Source organism: Anolis carolinensis, chromosome 3, assembly GCF_035594765.1.
Source record: "Anolis carolinensis isolate JA03-04 chromosome 3, rAnoCar3.1.pri, whole genome shotgun sequence".
NCBI lineage: Eukaryota > Metazoa > Chordata > Lepidosauria > Squamata > Dactyloidae > Anolis > Anolis carolinensis.
Genome location: NC_085843.1, coordinates 166713255 through 166728316, shown reverse-complemented (window position 1 = coordinate 166728316; position 15062 = coordinate 166713255). Strand labels below are relative to the sequence as shown.

Sequence of the window (15062 nt, the reverse complement as noted above, 5' to 3'; positions counted from 1 at the left end):
TGGAACTCGCTGCCCATTGAGATCAGGCAAGCCCCCACTCTTTTAGCCTTTAGGAAAGATCTAAAAACATGGCTCTTCCGGTGTGCTTTCGGAGAGTAACTGTTATATACCTCCTTTGTTACTCCCCCCAACATCTATCCTCTAGACTGTTTTCACTATCTCATGTCCCTGTTCCCCATGGTTTTATTCTTATCTTTTCTTACCCCGAGTTTTAACTTTGTGTCCATGCGGCCCGCCCTTGTTATGTTGCTTTTGCTTTGATTTTGTTCTGTACTGTGCATTGTTATTCTTGTATTGTTTAATTGTATTTTGATATGTTGTTTTTATATTTTGTTATATTGTACTGTCTTGGGCATGGCCCCGTGTAAGCCACCCCGAGTCCCCGTTGGGGAGATGGTGGCGGGGTATAAATAAAGTTATTATTATTATTATTATTATTATTATTATTATTATTATTATTATTATTACTGAGTGTTCCAAGGCAGCCTTCTTCCAGAATATTGAATAACGGCTGTCATCCGCCCCAAACAGATTGGCTGGCAAAGATAGCAATTCCAACCATAGGGATGATTGGAATTATTGGCCACATCTACACTGTCAAATTAATGCCAGTTGACACCACTCAGTGCTATGGAATCATGGCAGTTGCAGTTTTACAAGACTTAGGGATGCCCATTGTTATATTACATGTGGTCGTGTCATAAGAGTCAACCATTTCTGGTGCCATTCAGCATGATTCATTAATCATTACCCATAGTTGTAGAATAGGTAATTTAACAAATAAACACTAAATTGAACAGATGAAGAAAATAATAAAACCATTGTATCCATAGGACCAGTAGCCATAGTTTCATTTATGGTTTCATCTGACAATATATGTCCTCTCCAGGCATTTTCCAAATCCGCTAGGTAATTCTATGGTATGCCTCTGCTGGAAATTGTCGCTGAAGGACCTAGCAATGCCTAGAAAGGTGCCACCTCCAGGTCCTCTAGTGCAACTCAGTAGTATGTTTCCACTAGATTTGTTCAATGCTATTACCTATGGCTTCACCTATTCATATGAAGTCCTGAAACATAAACCTTGCAACATAGGGGTCATACTCTAGTCCCAAACCCTTCCTTTCCTGTAAAGCCAGGGAAAGGCAGAGGGGAAGCGCTGTGAAGTAGCTCCTCTGAATTAGCAGCACAATCAATTTTTTTTACCAAACCACTTTTCTCTTTCTGTTTTAAAGCACATTTCTTTACTGCTTGCAGCTAAAGTGCTAAGCTTTAAAGTGGTGCTGCTACACCCTTCTGCCGCCACTGCTACAAAACAATAATGTGTAATGTTCCATTTGTACAATGATGCTTGCAGCTGATCCCAGTTAAATGTCAATAATCAATTTGTTGTTGTTAACTGCCTTCAAGTCTACTTTGACCTAGGTGACCCTATGAATGAGAGACCTCCAAGTCACTGTCTCCTCAACCAGCCTGCTCAGGTCTCATGGACTCAGGACTGTGGACTATGAATCTTTCCATCTGGATTGTAATCTTCCTGTTTTCTGATTGTACTTCACTTTACCAAGTATTCTCGTCTTTTCCTGTGATTAAATTCTTCTCATGATATGCTCAAAACACACAACTGCCTCATCTTGACTTCTGGTCTGATTTCCTCTGAGACCCATTTGTTTGTCTTTTTAGCAATCAGAATCCACTGAATAGCACCAAGTAACAAACTTTTAAAGTGTTGTTTCCTGTTTAATTGTGCTATACTTACTCTGAAAGTAGTTGTTTATACTCCAGATACTTTGCTTTTGTTGCTGCCACAAACTATGTTGAATTGGTTTGAGACTCAATGAGATATTCATTGAAAAACTATAGCAAAATGTATTGCAGGATGCCCCGCAAAAACCAAGTTTTTGCAGTTTAATAAACATTTTCCATGTTTTTACGATAGAACCTATTACGAAATGACATTTCTAACCCAGGAACAAAAATCGTGTAATCAATACTCAGATATAAAACTTGCTGCCAAGAAAAGAGCCCTAAGGAACATTCTCAGAATAGAGAAATAGACCATTTTGGAAAGTACTATCAGCTTTCAAATGAATTTGAAGTTATAGCTAAGCAGCAGTGACTATTCAATTTGACAGCACATATCATTTTGACAGTGAATGACATGGGTAGAGTTAAATGTCCATTTTAATTCCCTTGAGTCTTTTTCCCTCCCCCCCCCCCCCTGAATTACCCCAAATCTTGATATGTCTTTAAACTTCAGGCAATAGGATTGCAAGCAGCAACAGCAACCTTCCCCTGTGTGACATGTGAGAACTGCAGTGTTTGGTGGGATGTTAAAATACCTCACATCAAAAGGAGAATCTGTGTGTACAGATTCAAAGTTGTTCTACCCAGATAGCAAGAAAACACAAAGTAGAATAAACGTGAAATAAAGTCAGAGAAAATAAAATAAGTACAATCCCTGCATACTGGAAATGCCTCCTAAATCAAAGGAATTCCTATGCACCCAATGGAAGAAATGTTGATTCCCCTCAAATGGAGGCAATTTTATTATGTTACAGGCAAAAATTAAGAAGGATGCAGATGTGTAAATAATCTCTATTTTTAAAAGACCCAAATCCCTTGACTTCTAAAAAGAAAGACTTTTAGAGTATTAAAAAACAGCAAATAAAGAACAACATTCTGAAAATAGAGGAATTACAGACATGAGACAATTAGGGGCAGCTAACACCTCTAACACAGCTAACCAAAAGGTCTCAGGTTCAAATCCGGGGAGCGGAATGAGCGCTTGCTGTTAGCCCCAGCTCCTGCCAACCTAGCAGTTCGAAAACATGCAAACGTGAGTAGATCAATAGGTACTGCTCCGTGGGGAAGGTAACGGCGCTCCAATGCAGTCATGCCGGCCACATGACCTTGGAGGTGTCTATGGACAATGCCGGCTCTTCGGCTTAGAAATGGAAATGAGCACCAACCCCCAGAGTCAGTCACAACTGGACTTAACGTAAGGGGAAACCTTTACCTTTTAAACACCTCTGAACAAAGGATCCCCCCAGGCAGGAATGAAGCTTGCAAGGCCATTAATGCTAATCAAGGTGATCAATTACAACATTCACACTGGCATCCAACAGACAAAAGTCCTTTCCCCTACCCTGGACCTTCCACAGATATATAAACTCCCTTGCGTAGTTTTCCAATATTTCTCACAACCTCTGAGGATGCCTGCCATAGATGTGGATGAAATGTTAGGAGAGAATGCTTCTGGAACATGGCCATACAGCCTGGAAAATGCACAACAATCCAGTGATTCCAGTCATGAAAGCTTTTGACAACTTCCTTTCCTTTTGCACTCTCTGTGAGGTGACTGCTTGGTATTTACATACAAATCAGATCTTGGAGTCTGAGATCAGCATCCGGCTCCTGGTGCAATTGTGTGACAAGATAAGGTGCCCTTAGCCACCCTGTCAGAGCCTTGGAGAGCTTAAGCTCTAGGCTTGAGTGGCAGCCAATGCTAGAAAAGACTGCCAAAAAGATAAAAGATTCTTAAGAAAGATGAAAAAAAACATGTACTGCATTATCTTTTATTAGACTATTGCTAAAATAAAATAAAATAATGTGTTTTTCAGTTACATTTGGCAAATTAAATTCACAGGTATAAGCAGGACCAAAAAGGCTAAACTAAAGCACAAAATGACAGGAGGGTACCTTTTTCTGCTCAACTAATGTTTAAAATTCTGGAGTAACACGGAATTTATTTTGCATTTCATCTATACCTGAGGCTAATTGAACATAATATCTTGCTACAGTAGAGTCTTGCTTATCGGACCGGCAGAACGTTGGATAAGCAAAAATGTTGGATAATAAGGAGGGATTAAGGAAAAGCCTATTAAACGACACATTTCGTTATGATTTTACAAATTTAGCACCAAAACATCATGTTTTACAACAAATCAACAGAAAAAGCAGTTCAATACATGGTAACACTGTGCAGTAATTACTGTATTTAAAAATGTAGCACTGAAACATAGCAATGTATTGATAACATTGACTACTAAAAAAAATGGCTACAAATAAAAATAGAATTGTTGCTTAGAGAAACAGCTGTGGATCCGCACAGGAGGTAGACTGCGTTGGATAATACAGAACGTTGGATGAGCGAAGGTTGGATAAGCGAGACTACTGTATTTTAATCTAACATCTGGTTCAACATATCCACCGGTCAATGCTGGAACTGATGATACTAGTGGCAGTGTGATGAGCCCTGGGCTCCTTGCCATTCTGGCACTTGAGACTGAGTGGAGTACCATTTTCAATAGAGGCTTACTGCATACGTCTCACCTCACATTCTCTGTCTCTCTGTGTTGCAGAGAGACTGTGAATGTGAGGCAAACCCCCTATTAAACATACTGTATAGTGGCATGGAGGTAGTGGCAAATCCCATCCACCAGGCTCTCTCGAATTGCTGCTGAATACAGCTTAGGCCAAAAAAGAGAGAAGATGATGGAAAGGCGAAAGCTGCCTTTCTTTCTCATTGATGTCATTTCCATTGGCTAGCCATAAGCACTTAAAGCAGCAGAGTTGGGCCAGAGTCACCATAAAAACACCCCTCCACATATACACTCCCACTTATGTGTCTCTCTGTTGCCTCATATTTCTTCATCCATCACCGCTCTTCATTTTCCTTTCAGATGGTTAAATGCCCAGCGTGCTTTCACACAGATTCGTTCCCACTTTAATATCCTCCCCAACACCACTGCCACCAGCCTCCGGTTAATTATTCAGTGCCTTCTTCCCAGATACCCTCCAGGGTCTCTTAGCCATTTACTTCCTCACCGTGCAGCATTAACTTTACTTCTACGGATGTCTTAGAATTACTAGTTTATAATGCATTTTTAATAGGGACATGAGCATGCACCTTTTTCTGTATCCATGTGTGTGTGTGTACTGGAACCTCTCCCTGGATACAAAGGGCCTAGTATTTACAAATCTTTTGCTCTGGTTTGGGCAAAGGAGGAGTAAGGGAGTGGGAGCACTGCTTCCAACTACAACCCACTATGTGCTGGGTCATTTTCCATACATTTGTCTCCTTCTGTTTTTACAACCACATTCTCATTCCTTTTCCTCATTAATATTTCTCTCTCTCTCTCTCTCTCTCTCTCACTCACTCACACACACACGTGTGTATGTTTATATATACAGTGGGGGGGGAAGTATTTAGTCAGTTACCAATTGTACAAGTTCTCCCACTTAAAAAGATGAGTCCCCGCTGTTAGCTCCAGCTTCTGCCAACCTAGCAGTTCGAAAACATGCAAATGTGAGTAGGTTAATAGGTACCGTTCTGGCGGGAAGGTAACAGCGCTCCATGCAGTCATGCCGGCCACATGACCTTGGAGGTGTCTATGGACAACGCTGGCTCTTCAGCTTAGAAATGGAGATGAACACCAACCCCCAGAGTTGGACACGACTGGACTTAACGTCAGGGGGAACCTTTACCTTTACCTTATATAGTAGGATGAATTTCATACTCTTCATGGAGTACCCTTTCATAAGTAATCTATTTGGCTATAAAACATGCTGAGCCAGGTATCATGCACTTGAAGCAGACACTTCTTTTGGAGTGGGAACCCTGACTTCTGACCCTAATATCAGCATGGATCTTACAAAGGCCCTGTGAAATGAAGGGTATTCTTGCAGATTTGTTTCTGCAGATGTTCACTCATTACTGTTCCCACACAATGAATACTCACTACAACAGCTTCACAATGAGCTACACCATCCCAGCAAGAACAGCAGTTATATTTTCCTTACTCTGCCTTGTCAATTTGCCAGCCTGAAAAGGCCTTTCTACAAAGTTACTGCATTTTATGCTCTGCATTTCTACCTCAGTGGCATAAATCAACTTGGAGCACTACCATCTTGTGGCCTATCTGAGAAAAGCAATCAAATAAATGGTAAGAAATAAAAGGAATCTAAAAACATTGTTCCCTCCTTCCACACAGCTCAGATGCTGTTGGACAGCACACATCCATGATCTTCACCACAGGTTATGGTGCAGTGATTGAATTTGCAATCCAATAGTTGATTTAGTGAATGTTAATTTTGGTATTACTTCCATCTTTCTCTTTATTTTGCAGTGCCGAAATGAAAGCACAAAGAGACTCAGGTTTGGTAAGAGGGCAGGCAATTCAGTATATTTGTTAACTGTTCCTTCCACACACCTTGCTAAACTAAATACCGTAATTCTCTCAGGCCCCTTCTACACTGCCATATGAAATCTAGATTATCTACTTTGAACTGGATTACATGGCAGTATAGACTCATATAATTCAATCCAAAGCAGATAATGTCATCTGCTTTTATAATCTGGATTATATGGCAGTGTAGAAGGGGCCTGAGAGACACAGCTCCATGAAAGCCCACAACACTTGAACCTGATTTTCTCATTAACAATCTCCGCATCCAGGCGTAAACACCCTGTGTGGATAGAGAGATCAAAACAGGCCCATTGCAAGAGCCGGAATATTTTAATTGGTCAGTGGGCAGATCTTTAAAACCCTTTAAGATAGGTGTTTTGAGAGGGATGCCTAGTCCATGGAGAACTGCACTGATGTTGTTACCAAATTTCAGCGCTTTCCTGTCAAGGTTCCAGCCACTGCACTTGCTATTAAAACTCTTTGGCAAGTAAGATGGTTCCCAACAGAGAGTCCTGTCAGGACATCATTACCATTCAAAACCAAGTAAAACTCTCAAATAAATTAATGTAAAGCTCAAGTCATTGTCCCATGGACTTTCCTCCATAAAGATATTTTTGTCAGCATCCTTGTGCCAAAAATAACACATTCTAAAGTCCTCACATAAAGCTGGGTGGGAATGTTGGAAAAACCCAGACATTGACTAGAGTTGGAGCCAAGATTTACTGAGTCAGTTCAGAAAGTTACTTCTATTCTAGGTCAGGCATCCTCTATCTGCTCTGAATGACAAAATACACATTTCTTTAGAGCAGTGGTTCCCAACCTGTGGTCTGTGGACCACCAGTGGTCCCCAAGTATTAAAATGTGGTCCGCAGCCTCACCGTTACTACACCATTGCAACACGAGCAACTGGTCTCACAAAGCCATCTTATAGTGCCGAGGCAATGGGGATGTCAGAGGCTGACTACCCACGAAAGGTGCAACAAGTCTAACTGCTGCTTCTTCTTCTCCTCCTTCCCCCTGAGAAGCCGTTCCATATGGCACCTGGAAGCAGGGGCACCTTGGTGTCTTTGTTTTTAGGCCTGTTCCTGGGATTATTTGGGTGCTGATTCAGAAAATTGCATTGGATAGAGCACATCAGCTCTAGATTATTAAGTATGGTTTTCTGGAGGCAGGAAGCAGCCAGGCTTTGAAGCTGCAAGGCCATTAAATGCTAATCAAGGTGCCTAATTGCAGCATTCATACCTGCCACACTGAGATTATTAATTGCTATTCAAACTGGCCAACCAAGGATTCAGCAAGGTAGAAAGCAGCCAGGCTTGCAAGCAGCATGGCTATTCAGTGCTTTTCAACCTGGCCAACCAAGATTTCCCCTAGGTCAAAAATCCCCAGCCTTTGAAGCCACAAGGCTACTCCGTCCCATTCAACCTGGACTAGCAAGGATGACCTATGTAGAAAGCGGCCAGGCTTTTAAGCTGCAAGACTATTCAATGCAATTCAATCTGGCCAAACAATTATTCCCCTACAAAGGAAGTAGCCAGGCTTCAAAGCGGCTCTTTGATTGAGGGTGCTACTCCAGCTACTGCAGAAAACAGCCAGGCTTTGAGGCTTCAAGGCTATTCACTGCTATTCCACCTGGCCAATAAATGATTCCCATAAGCCACAGCAATGCGTGGCTGGGCAAAGCTAGTTACCTATAAATTAATTCTTGAAAAAGTTACAGAACCTTGAACTTCTCAGAAAAGTCAGGCTTTGAACTTGACCTTTCAGAATCCCCAACCTGTCTTGTAGAGTAAACTGTCAGTTGCAGTCCAAAAAAGTAACTTTTCCAAGTTTTGCCTTCTTCTATGGAGCCAGAAATTTGTCTATCCAGACAATTAGAAACCATTCTCAAGCAAAGTAATGTTGATACTTAACAATAAGATCAAGAAGGAAAAGGTAGCCCTGCTTGAGAAATGTTATAATACACACTATTTGCTTTTCAGATTACCTGATGACGACAAAGATGAATAAAACCTCTCTGCCCCACACCTCTCTGCAGCAAGCCAAAGAGTGCACATTTTTTTTTACTTGCCAGTCAAATCAATTATTCAGAAAACTACTGAGCAAAAATAGAAGAGCCTGTTCCATACACCATGCAACTAACCCAACCAAATAAACAGAACCTGGGCCAAATGATAATCTTTCAATTAGCTGAATCTTACAACTCAAGAATGCCCATGCAATCCATGTCACCCACATCTTAGCTCTGTGTTGGATATATGAACACTTGGTTGTGATGTGCCTTCAAGTCTTTTCCAACTTATGGTGACCATAAGGTGAACAGGTCACCTCCAAAGTCATAGTCTGTCACTCAAACCGCTATGCCACACTGGCTCACAACCATGGTGTTTCTCAAAGACTGATCCTGGAACCAGCCAATATTTCTTCACAAACAGAACTACACTGTCTTGTTCAGAGTTACCTCAAGGCAAAGTATCAGCTGAAGAAGAGCCCCAAATCTCCCATGTAAATGGGAAGAGGAAAGGCAAGCCTGGTTGAAGCTACCTAGTCATAGTCTTCAGAATGCTGTGAAAGGGAAGAAAATAACCCACAGGTTTGCCGCTTAAACACAGAGATAGATGAAAGATGGAACAGATTAAAGGATTCAGAAAAAAGTATGAAGGCTACTTAAAATGAGAGGAATGGAGAAATCTGAATTGGGTTTTATGGAGCTGAGAGTGTGCAAAGAGTTAATTGAAAAATATTAGTTTGAAACAAGAGTTGCTGTATACTATGTGTGTGGAACTGTGAAAGTGAATGAATTATGAGATCAGTCTGGAGACGGTATCTATCACCTGCTTAAATGAAATCTTGTTGCACTGTTTAGATGGAACTATTTTCATTGGTTCCCTGCCATGCTGTGGCCCAATGGAAATATGAGAGAGTTGCCCATTCTCTTGTCAAGATCATGCATGATAGGCTGCAGTAATATTAAAGAACTTCATCTGTCTCTTCCCAACTAAAATTCTTCAAAATGTGAAGCACTGCTGTCTGAAAATAAGGATAGCCATCACCAGTGAGAGCTTTCTACATAAATGTAGTTCTGAGTACATTATTACAATTAGTGAATGTAACTCAGAATGCAGTATGAGAGAACATGATGTAGTTCCATGCTTCCACTATGGCTTTACTAGATTATTTAGCATTTTGTACTCTAACATCTATATTTTTAAATATTTTATGGGTGTTCCTTTTTTAGAAGATAACTGTTTATACTACTTCAAGATTCTCTTCTTGTCAACTTTCTTCATTCCCCAGATTTCACAATCACACATAGAATCTGGAAATATTGTAGTATAGATGATACTGACTTTAGTATTAAATGAAACATCTTTTTGCTGAAGGTTCTTAACTAGTTCCTTCATAGCTGCCCTTCCTCATCTTAATCTTCTTTTGGTTTTTTTTGCTATAGTTTTTATTTTGATTAATGAATTAATCAAGATATGGAAAATCTTTTAAATCTATGGACTTCTTCACATGGCCCTTTCGGGCCAAGCTGTTGCGCCGGAAATCATCAGCGAAAGGGAAGGTGTGTGGGGTGGCTCTGGTGCCCCATGCATGCTCCCTCCTCCCCTCATCACACGGAGGGGATGGGACAAGGTGCATTGGCACCCTTCCCCCCATCAGATGGCAGAAATGGAGGCAACGCGCAGCAACACGCGTTGCCCCACTGCCCTTTCCTCCATTACACTGCAAAATGGGGAGGAAATTGCTTAGCTCCATCAGAGCTACCCAAAATACACTTTCCTCCCTGTAGTTGAGTAAGTGCTTTTCGGCACTTCCCCCAGACTTTGGGAGGAAAGTGGGTGGGGCCTGCCTTCGTCGTGTTATGGTGAATGGCAGGCCCTGTCCTTGCAACGAAGCAAAGCAGCAAAGCGGGGCAAAAATGCCCCATGTGAAGAGATGGTATGTCTTCATCATTCATTTTGAAATTATGTAAATACAGTAGAGTCTCACTTATCCAACATAAACAGACCGGCAGAACGTTGGATAAGTGAATATGTTGGATAGTAAGGAGAGATTAAGGAAAAGCCTATTACACATCAAATTAGGTTATGATTTTACAAATTAAGCACCAAAACTTCATGTTATACAACAAATTTGACAGAAAAAGTAGTTCAATATGCAGTAATGCTATGTAGTAATTACTGTATTTACGAATTTAGCACCAAAATATCACGATGTTTTGAAAACATTGACTACAAAAATGCGTTGAATAATCCAGAACGTTGGATAAGTGAGACTCTACTGTACCATCGTTCTTTTGGTTTGCATTTTTCTTTCTTAACTTTCATCAGCAGCAGTTCTAAGTGTTTGCTATTATTTTTCTTTTACTAGTAATGTGATGTCATTTGCATATTTTAAATTTTTGGTGTCCCTGGCATATTAAAAATAATGCTCAGCCCGACACCATTTGGCAGATTACCTTTTTAGCATCATCATCATCTTCGTCGTCATCATGGTGTTCTGAACATCAGGAATTTAACTAGTACATGAGGGCCTGAATACTATGGGACACTCTTATTTCTGTAGATTCTACATCCAACAACTCAGTTGAATTACTTGAATTGGGGAAACCTGCACGATTTAGGTCTGGATATGTAATCAAATAGCTCTATGCTGTTAGTGCTACTTTGCAATCATTAAGCCTGTCTGCTCTGGGCAATGTGTGCAACCAGTGGCAGAAGGAAAAAGATAGCAGTGGGAACACCTACACTATCTTATATGTCTAGTTATAATAAGAACATACAAAAGTACTCTGTGATGTAGACCATATCCATTGAAATTGGAAATAGACATAGCCTGGAAACAGGAGTTCCAGACATGGGAACCAGTGGAAGCTAACGACTCTGAACAAAGGATACCCCCAGGCAGTAAGTAGCCAGGAGATGAAGCTATTCAATGCTAATCAAGGTGATTAACTACAACATTCACACTGGCCTCCAACTGACAAAGAGTTCTTCTCTCACCCTGAACTTTCCACAGATATATATAAACCTTCCTTGCTTAGTTTCTCTATACCTCACAACCTCTGAGGATGCCTGCCATAGATGTGGGCGAAACGTCAGGAGAGAATACTTCTAGAACATGGCCATACAGCCCGGAAAACATACAACAACCCCATAGCCTGTTTAATTATGCTACAGTATTTCCATCAAGACACAAGTGTATATTCTCTGGTTTTAGACTTAAGTCTATTTTTCTTCTCTTGGTGCAACAATATATTAGTATGGACCTACAATATCACTAGTTTAAGATGGATTACAAAGGACTGGTTTTACAAATCAAAAATATTTTAAAAAAAACCAATCCCTTACAATCAGTTCTAATCAAATTCAGGAGAAAAGAAATGTGTGTTAAGTTGTCCTTTACTTTCTTTCTTGGAGGCACAGCTAGCTGTACTGGTTTAGGATGACCAGGGATTCTTCACTTTTCTTACATGCCTCCATGCAAACTCATGTCCAAGTATGATTGCCTTCCAAGTATAAGGTCTTTAGGTGATTGTAAAGACCTATTCTTGACCTGGATGTTCTTTCACAGTGAAGACATCAGTTTCCAGATGGGTAGATTCCCATCAACAAGTGCAGTATCATAGCAATGAAGATGGAGAACAAAGCTGAGTTAATAACACATCCCTGTTTGACACCTGATTCCACTTTAAATGGGTCACTTTGGGAGCAATTGCTATCCAAGACTGTTGCCATCATGTCATCATGGAGGAGCCACAAGATGGTCACAAATTTGTCAGGACATTCGCTTTTTTTGGAGAATGATCCAAAAAGCACTGTGATCCACTGTGTCGAATGCCTTTGCAAGATCAATGAATGTCATCTAGATGCCCACACAGTCTGGGGCTCTTTGCCCAATAATATCTTTGCCCGATAATATCTATGCCCTTTATGGGCTGGATCACACCAGGTTCTCTTCCACCCAACTCTTCAGCTAGGAGTCTAGCTTGGTTCCTTCATTCTCTTCATTGTACAGGAAAAGGAAATAAGGTCAGGAAGGGAAATGACCAAATATACGTTTTGATAGACATCACCATCTGGAGGTACTTTGCTTACAGTTTAGCATGAATTTCATACTGGACAAGCAACAACTTAATCTCTAGGACCCTGAAGGACAAACAGGGCCTACCTCTGACACCTATCACTGAAACAAGATACACTTTGATTCAATCTGTTGACTTCTGCAGAATAACAATAGGAAAGACACACACATATCCATGAGTTACCTAATTTGGGACATCTCAAAATTAGCCCAAGAAAGCTACATAGCCATGTTCCAACTTAGTCATGCATAACATTTTCCCAACAACTGTTTTACTGAGACGTGAAAAACAATAAGCATGGGAGCTATTATTTACAATAAGCATACTTAATACACTAAAACATTAAGCAATGGATTAAAGTAATACATGCATCCTCATGTCAGATTAAAAAACATCGCCCTCATTTACTAGAGCTACAACACAAGAGCTACACGAAATGACATTTTCTGTTATTTGCTAAATAAATTGCCAACGTTTGATGCGGTGGGTAAATACACAGAGATGTATTTGCATCTGCTCTAGGATTGTCATTTCTTGACATCAACAAGACACATTCTCTCTCTTTTGCTCCCTCTCCCTGTCTCTCTCATGCAATAAAAATGCACTCATTACAAGATACTGTTTCCCATTATACAAAGAGATATGGCAGCTATTCTAAGCAAGCCTGACTGGTCATATCCCTCAACTGTTTTCTAGAGGCTACAATTATGTTGACAGTCACTAGTTGAGATGATTTTTCCTTTCTGCAGATCCATGAAGACATCCGCTGACTACAGGTAACAGGTAATGTCTGGCTTCAGAAAATCCTACCTCCACCTGAGCTGCTCTCTGACTCGTTTATAAGCTGAAACCTCACACACCCCAGAGTACTAATGTGGGTCTACTATTCAGTGCAAATTATTCCATTGTGTTGTTAAATCTTCTAAAGCAATAACACAAAGATGGGGAATTTTGGCATTTTTGCTTTCTCCTGTATTGAGATTTTTTTTTCATACCTTTGGTTCTTTTTGTCCCAAATTTTGAAACAAATAATCTCACCTATCTCTTTATTAATAAATTGTTGAAACCTGTGAACTTCAGCCTCTGAGAATGAGGTCGAGGATTTTTTATGTGAGGCAGTAACTTCTGCAGGTGGAAAGTGAAAGCGTTTTTCGAGATGTTTTGGATAGAATCATTGCCAGGGAAACAGACCATTGTTTCTCATGAGAATCTCCCAGAGACTGATTGTGAAAGGCATGTGGGGGAGAATGGAGGGCTACCAATAACCTAGCATTTATGTCTCAGACGGGAGGATGTGAGACAGAGACAGCTTCAGGTTTCTCAGAGACTGAAAGATAAACAAAGGGAGCCCAGGTGTGAGAAAGAATTATGTTTAGGTAAGAGGGAGACTTCTTAAGGGATCTGAGACTTTGTGTGGTGTGGAGATCAACGTTGGAATTTAATGTATCAAGTAACCTGTCTTGGAAGTTCCAAGTCAGAAATTCTGGTCCTTAATTTTTGGATCTTGTTTTCCTGTTGAAGTTGCATGTCTCCTGTTTGGATTACAAATCTTGTTTCAAGTTTTCAAGCATTTGGGATTATAGTCAAATTCGAATTTTCAAGCCTTTGGAATTATAGTCATGTTGTGAGTGCCACCGGGACCCCTGGTGGCACAGTGGTTTAAACTGTTGAGGTGTGGAACTTGCTGACCAAAAGGTCAGTGGTTTGAATCTGGGGAGTAGAGTGAGCTCCTGCTGATAGCCCCAGCTTCTGCCAACCTAGCAGTTCGAATATGTGCATATGTGAATAGATCAACAGGTACTGCTCTGGCGGGAAGGTAACGGCATTCCATGTAGTCATGCCAGCCACATGACCTTGGAGGTGTCTACGGATAATGCTGGGTCTTCAGCTTAGAAATGGAGATGATGAACAGCAACCCCCAGAGTTGGACACAACTGGATTGAACAACAGGGGAAAACCTTTACCTCTACTTATGAGTGCCACTACCTTGGGATTACAGTTTCTTGTTTTATCTTCTGGGATTTTGGGGTTCACGCTCAGAGATGCTCTTTGCCTTCTGACAAGCTCTTGATATCTAGCTCATGGATGTACTTCAATACTGTTTTTACAATCTGGCCTTTGATGTTGCTTTCTAGCATGCTTAGTTTGCTTATTTTAAATGACTTTTAGAGGACTGTGTGATTTTGAAGCTGTTACTTTGTATTTACTCCTTTTTTTTAATAAACTCATTATTATTGTTGAACTGTATGGTATCTGGGTGAAAGGGGGTCAAACTGGTGACTGGGCTGCAACATAAATATAGATTTATTATATATGTATGAGTGTAATAGAATACATATTATATGCATGCATGTATGTATGTAACTTTGTTGATTGGTTGTTTTGTACCATAAAAGCTCCTACATGGTTTGATGGATCTGGACCAAATCTGGCACACATACTCTTTAGTATCAAACCTAAAATAATCGAGAGGTTTGAACTAAAAAAAATGTCCTTTTCAGCCCAGAGCAGAGGGAAAGAAAAAGAACAAAGTTGATTGGCTGTGGATAGGTAAAGTGTCCCTCTGCCATGTGGCTGGCAAATAAAGTGAGTGAAATGGTGACATCCGTGTGAAAGGGAGGAATAGAAGTGGGAAGAAGAAGAGAGAAGGGAAAGAAAGGGAGAGAGGAGGGAGAGAGGGAGAAGAAATAATAAGGGAGAGAGGGAGGAAGAGGAAAGGAAAGAGGGAAAGGTATAAAAGGAAGGAAGGAAGGAAGGAAGGAAGGAAGGAAGGAAGGAAGGAA

The 15062-nt window shown here is 40.6% G+C and overlaps 1 protein-coding gene across 2 annotated transcripts in view; it reads right to left on the bottom strand.

The window, feature by feature from the left end:
- The window catches only part of ank3 (ankyrin 3), a 586147-nt gene that overhangs the window by 348152 nt on the left and 222933 nt on the right, over nt 1-15062 (bottom strand). The gene's annotated exons all lie outside the window — the stretch shown is intronic.